The sequence below is a fragment of the Chanodichthys erythropterus genome, chromosome 1, assembly GCF_024489055.1.
Source record: "Chanodichthys erythropterus isolate Z2021 chromosome 1, ASM2448905v1, whole genome shotgun sequence".
In the NCBI taxonomy this organism is placed as follows: Eukaryota; Metazoa; Chordata; class Actinopteri; order Cypriniformes; family Xenocyprididae; genus Chanodichthys; species Chanodichthys erythropterus.
The window spans coordinates 31,649,549-31,654,927 of NC_090221.1; the positions used below are offsets into that span (position 1 = coordinate 31,649,549).

The following is a 5,379-nucleotide window of genomic DNA, read 5'->3' on the forward strand; positions in this document are numbered from 1 at the left end:
AAAAAATTATTATTATTAATCTTTTTTTTTTTTTTCCAAAGTTGTAAATAAAAGATTATTGGACTAGGTTTTACAAGAAAATATCATTTCATTCCTTCTACTTTAAAATTGTATGTTTAATTCAACGTGTTACGTGGCATTTAAAATACACAATAAGTTACACTTTAATTTAATAGTCCTCTTTAGACATCTACTAACTATAAGTAACATTGCTACTACATGTCGTCTAACTCTCAGAGTATTAGTAGACTGTTAGGTTAGGGTTCAGGTTAGTAGAATAAGTTGACATGTTGCAATGTTACTTATAGTACAGTATGTCTGTTGGATTCAGAGCCCCTAAAGGGACATGGTGGGAAAAATGGGAGATGGAAAAGTAATGTCAGTGCTTTTGCATTCGCTCACATATGTTTTGAGTTCCCCGGAGAAAATAAGTGTTACACATAATAATAAAGAATTTTAACAAAGAATGGGTAGCACTTTATTCAACCTGATATCATGGCATTGGATTTGGTATGTAACAATACGTACATATCACAACAGTTTCCAAAAGAATTGAACACAGAGGTAGTAAATAGCAAGCACTTTTAATCGTTTTCATACACAATTATAATTACAGTGTCAGATTATTGATTAATAAAGACTTGTTTTCACGTCACCCTGCACAATATTATATTATGATATTGTGGCATTCTGCTATTAACAGCTTTACACAATTAAGCCAAATATGGCAACAGCTCGACTACGCCACCCCGGAAATGGGCCGGGGACCCACGGGTACACAAAGTACCACACACACACAGATAAGCAGTGGCTGGACAGGTATCAGACGACAATGTACATTACACAAACTTTTATTTAATAAACATCAGAAAAATACAAGACCATTCTCTTTAATGTATAAAAGTTAAAAGAGGAGTACGATCACTCATAAAACTTCTTGCACATCCATATAGACATGAGTTTACCGCTTCAAAACTGGGGAATTCGTCTTGCCTATCGGATAAACACAGCAAACACTCGTGCTCTCACAACACAGCACCAACAACACCCGTTGTGAACACTGCAAGCTGACAGCCGAACCACCACCACACACAGAGGACACTGGCTAATACTGGTACCCCAATTCTGAAGGGAAAAAGAGAACAGGATGAGACACAAGCGCACACATACAGTAACACTTTCCACCTTATGGTTTGACCAAAAATACGTAGCACATGCTATTAAAGGGATCCGTGTCACAAATCAATAGTGATCGTCCTAGCTGATGTTCATTAATTGTTAAGAGCACAGGATCATACCATAAATATGCATCAAATAAACAAACAGGTGAAACACAAACACTGGTTCCAGAATAAAAATGAGGTCAAAATAACAGCATACACAAAACGACACAATAGTAGTGACAAACACGTAGCGTTTCGCCCCCAATTACCCCCTTTAAATCCACAGATCGCGGAAATTCAAGTCTCTTGAATTTGGCTGGATGCGCCACCGATGGCCGGCAACGCGCTGTTGGTCCGGTCGTCAAGGTGATGACGTGAATTAGTGTTACCTGCAAAGCCGCAGCAATGACATCATCCGGTATACAGCAGAAGAACGGTCGAAGAAATCAACGCGGAGAGAGAAAGAAACCATCCAGCCGTCCGAAAACGTTCCAGTTCATGCATTCATTACAGCTAAGAGATGATATAAATCGTGTTGTTCAACAAGAGGAATTACGATGCTTAACCGCGCCCACAAAGCCTGCTGCAACACCTCCTGGCTCCCGTGTCACTAATAAAATATAAGACATGGCATTAAAAAAAAATAGAAATTACCATCCCATTAACCCAAACATGAAATGCACATACCTGCAAATAAAGACTCGCACCACCCCGCACACTCAATGGCGTGCAAGCCACAAGGTTCGCAGAAATAAAGTTGCTCAACGCGTCTACCATACTCCTCAGCCACACTGAAATACATGGGTGTCAAATTACCCCGTCCAAACATATGCAAGACTGCAGCTGCCACCAGCAACGCTTACCTTCAGGACATCAACACGGCGCACCAGAAATGACGTCAGCACCGAGACCCCAAATGACGTGCCCTAGATGTCAGACTCATCCTTTTTTTTATACAGATGGAATGTACCATTTTGCTCTAATTAACGAAAAGTGGGGGATAACATCACCACAATATCAAAACACTTGTTACGAAAGTGTATGAGTTTGCATCGCTTAACCAGCTCCATATGTTTCGCTTTTCTGACATAACAAGTTTGCTCAGTAGCTCAGCTGGTACGGAATTGTAGGATGCAGAAACCTTGGGTACGAATCCTGTGAAACATAATGTTCCGCATGTACATATTATGTACTTGTGTATTAATAAAAATAACTGGGTGATAACTACTAACTCTGAACCAACCCCTAAACCTAATCTTAACCCATGTAGTTACCTTATATTACTTTTTTTGGGTAAGCACACTGTAAGTACATTGAAAGTGCACATACTGTAACATAAAATGCAGCCAAAAAATGCATTCAGTATTTCAGTATTAAATTCTAAAACCGTTATTTAAAGGTTTAAACTACATTTTGAATTCAAGATTTTCAAAAAGGTATCAGACTTCCGGACCCCACTATACACCCGTGAAGACACCAGCAGGTCACTGAGCACATTCTTTGAGTTCATGCCATCTGAACTGGCAGCTTTTCAAGCATTTCACCTTCAGCAAGGTTTTCCTGCCCTCTAAAAACAATTCAGTGGTTTTATTACTATAATAAATAACTACCTTAATAAAATCTCTGAATACCACTTATGCCTAAAAATCCAACAGTTACATCTATTATTTTTTATTCATTTATTTTTTTCACAACAATAAAATAGTATTTGACTAATTATTTTAAGATATACTTAATATTTCAACATTTCAATCATTTTCAAGAACTACAATTATTACTCATTCCATATCAATATATTTTGTGTTTAAAATCTTTTCAAAACTAAGTTCGACACAATTAACAATTGCACGCAAAGAGAGGAAAATCTGATTTTTCCAACAATAAATGTTGAAATTGAGTGTTATTGTGTGTTGTTTTATATTAAAAGCAACAATTAGTTATATTAGCACATTCATTAATACAGTTTATTCACTATAATTAAAAAAATGGCAATAAAATATAAATCTCATTGTTAAACTGTAACGAAGCGGGACTGAGGCGGAGATCCATTTGCAAGCTTTTAATTAAAGAGTAAGCGTGGTCGTACAGGCAGGGTAAATCAGGAGCAAACAGGTACAGCAGAGGGTTAGGCAGAATCGTTGTCAGGGTACAGGCAGTAGATCGAGGCAGGCGGATATCATACACAGAACAGTATAACAGGCAAGGGTCAGGACAGGCAGCAACGGGTCAAGAACGGGTAACAGACAGGAACAGTAACAACAGGTAAACAGGGTATAAATGCTCGGAAATGACACACAAGGTAATCAAGACTTCGCCCTGAGGTGTTGTGAGTGGAAGTCCTTTATAGTCCTGATAATGAGCAGCAGCTGGGTGTGGTGATCAGTGTGGTGTGCTAGGGTGGATGTGGCAACAGGTGATTGGTGTGATGTGAACATGTGACTGACATGGAGGATTGTGGGAAGTGTAGTCCGGGAACTGACAGGAGCAGATGGTGATCGTGACATAAACTGTGTCAGAAAAAAAAAAAAAAAAAAAAAAATCTTAATTATGTCAGATAACACAAGCAAAACATGGTCATGTCAAAGTGTCTGAATCATTTTTGGTTCCACATTTTTATCAGTTTTACTGGTAGTCAACTGTATGAACTGTAAAACCGAACAGTGAAATTAATTAAATGAAATGAGTTTGTTTCACTCAAATAATAATGAAAGTTCATTGTACTTAATAGAAAAAAGTTGCATGAACTCAAAATTTCATTGTAGTAAGCTGAACTTAATATGATTGAGCTGAGCTGCAGCAGATTTCTAATTCCCAGCATGCTTTGCATCAGACCATATAAATAACTCTTGAAATTAAGTGTTATTTTGTGTGTTTCTGCACAAGATTAACACATGGAGATATAAGTTAATGTTTAATGTTGTGTTATGTTGGGATTCAGGGGGGCTCTGTTATGTTAGTTTTGTAGGGTTACCACTGTGGTGAAGAGTAGAGCCTGTGGTTAGGTTGAGGATGAGCTGCAAAACATTTAAGACCACATATGTTGTTTGATTACATATATGCAAGTATGTAATGACAGTCTCTCTGATAGTTATAATCGCTACGTAACATTTAACCAAGATCTGAATGTGATGTTTATGTAAATTAACTGTATGTTATTAACATTATGATGAGTTGGGCAAGGGATGCTGGTGACGGGATTGTTAGTGAGAGACACCTGTGCACCACACTGGCCTTGATCCGCTTCCATGGCTCTCAGCCCCGCCCCACTTGTCACAAAAATTTTAAGTTCTACCAACTTTAAAAAAAAAAAAAAAATGAGTTAGTTAACTTAAATGTTTTGAGGTAATAAGTTTCCTCAAATGTTTTGAGTATTCTGAACTTACTGGGTTTTTTCAGCGAAGAATTTTTGGGTATAATATTTCCCAGTTTACTTTATTTTGCCATCCTCAAATGAACTATAGTGTTGTGCACCCACTTGTAAAAATATATCCAAAATAACAAAAATGTCTGAATAATTTTTGGTTTGACTGTTTATGTAATAGTTATTTATAAACTAAATAATTTTTAAGTGTAAAAAAATGAGTACCTCATAGTTCAGTTGCAAATGCAACTGAAACACCAGGCATTACATGGCCCTATGATATAGCCTACATTTTTAATAGAAGCAAATATGAAAATATATTCAGGATCTGGCAAGTCAACACGAGAATATTTAGACAGTCGGGCCCTGGTTGCCTGAAGGATCAGCAGTGTTCACAGCTGGCCTGGTTTTGAATGCTTCAAATGAATGCATAATGTTCATACCTCTAAGTGATAACCTTTTTAGGTTGTTCTTAAATTATTTATTTATTTTTTATCACTGTTAATATTGTTAAACAAAATTTGAGTATGCACCTCAACTCACATGATTTATTTGATTTATTTATTTTTTATCATTATTGTTATTATTATTTTTTCAAAATTTTACCTCACAGTCGTGGAACATGATTTGCAAAAGACATGGATTAAAAGGAACAACTTTCATGGAGTGTTTATCATCTCCTCTTCTTAATGAGCCACAGGAGGGGTTTTACCACACACTCAATAAAAAGGAGGACATTCCCATGTGTTTATCAGTCTTTTCCGTCCTTTGTAATCCACACACTGTGTGTTTCAAAGCTATCATGTGGTCACGTTTAACAGCCCCCTTAATTTCCCAGCATGCAACATGTTTGCA

The 5,379-nt window shown here is 37.0% G+C and overlaps 1 long non-coding RNA gene across 1 annotated transcript; it reads right to left on the reverse strand.

The window, feature by feature from the left end:
* Nucleotides 1–742: 742 nt before the first annotated feature.
* LOC137018335 (uncharacterized) lies at nt 743–2,167 on the reverse strand. Its single transcript, XR_010894899.1, has 3 exons — nt 1,851–2,167; nt 1,553–1,773; nt 743–1,125 (listed from the first exon to the last, which is right to left on the reverse strand). It is a non-coding gene; the product is annotated as an uncharacterized lncRNA (long non-coding RNA).
* Between the last annotated feature and the right edge of the window lie 3,212 nt (nt 2,168–5,379).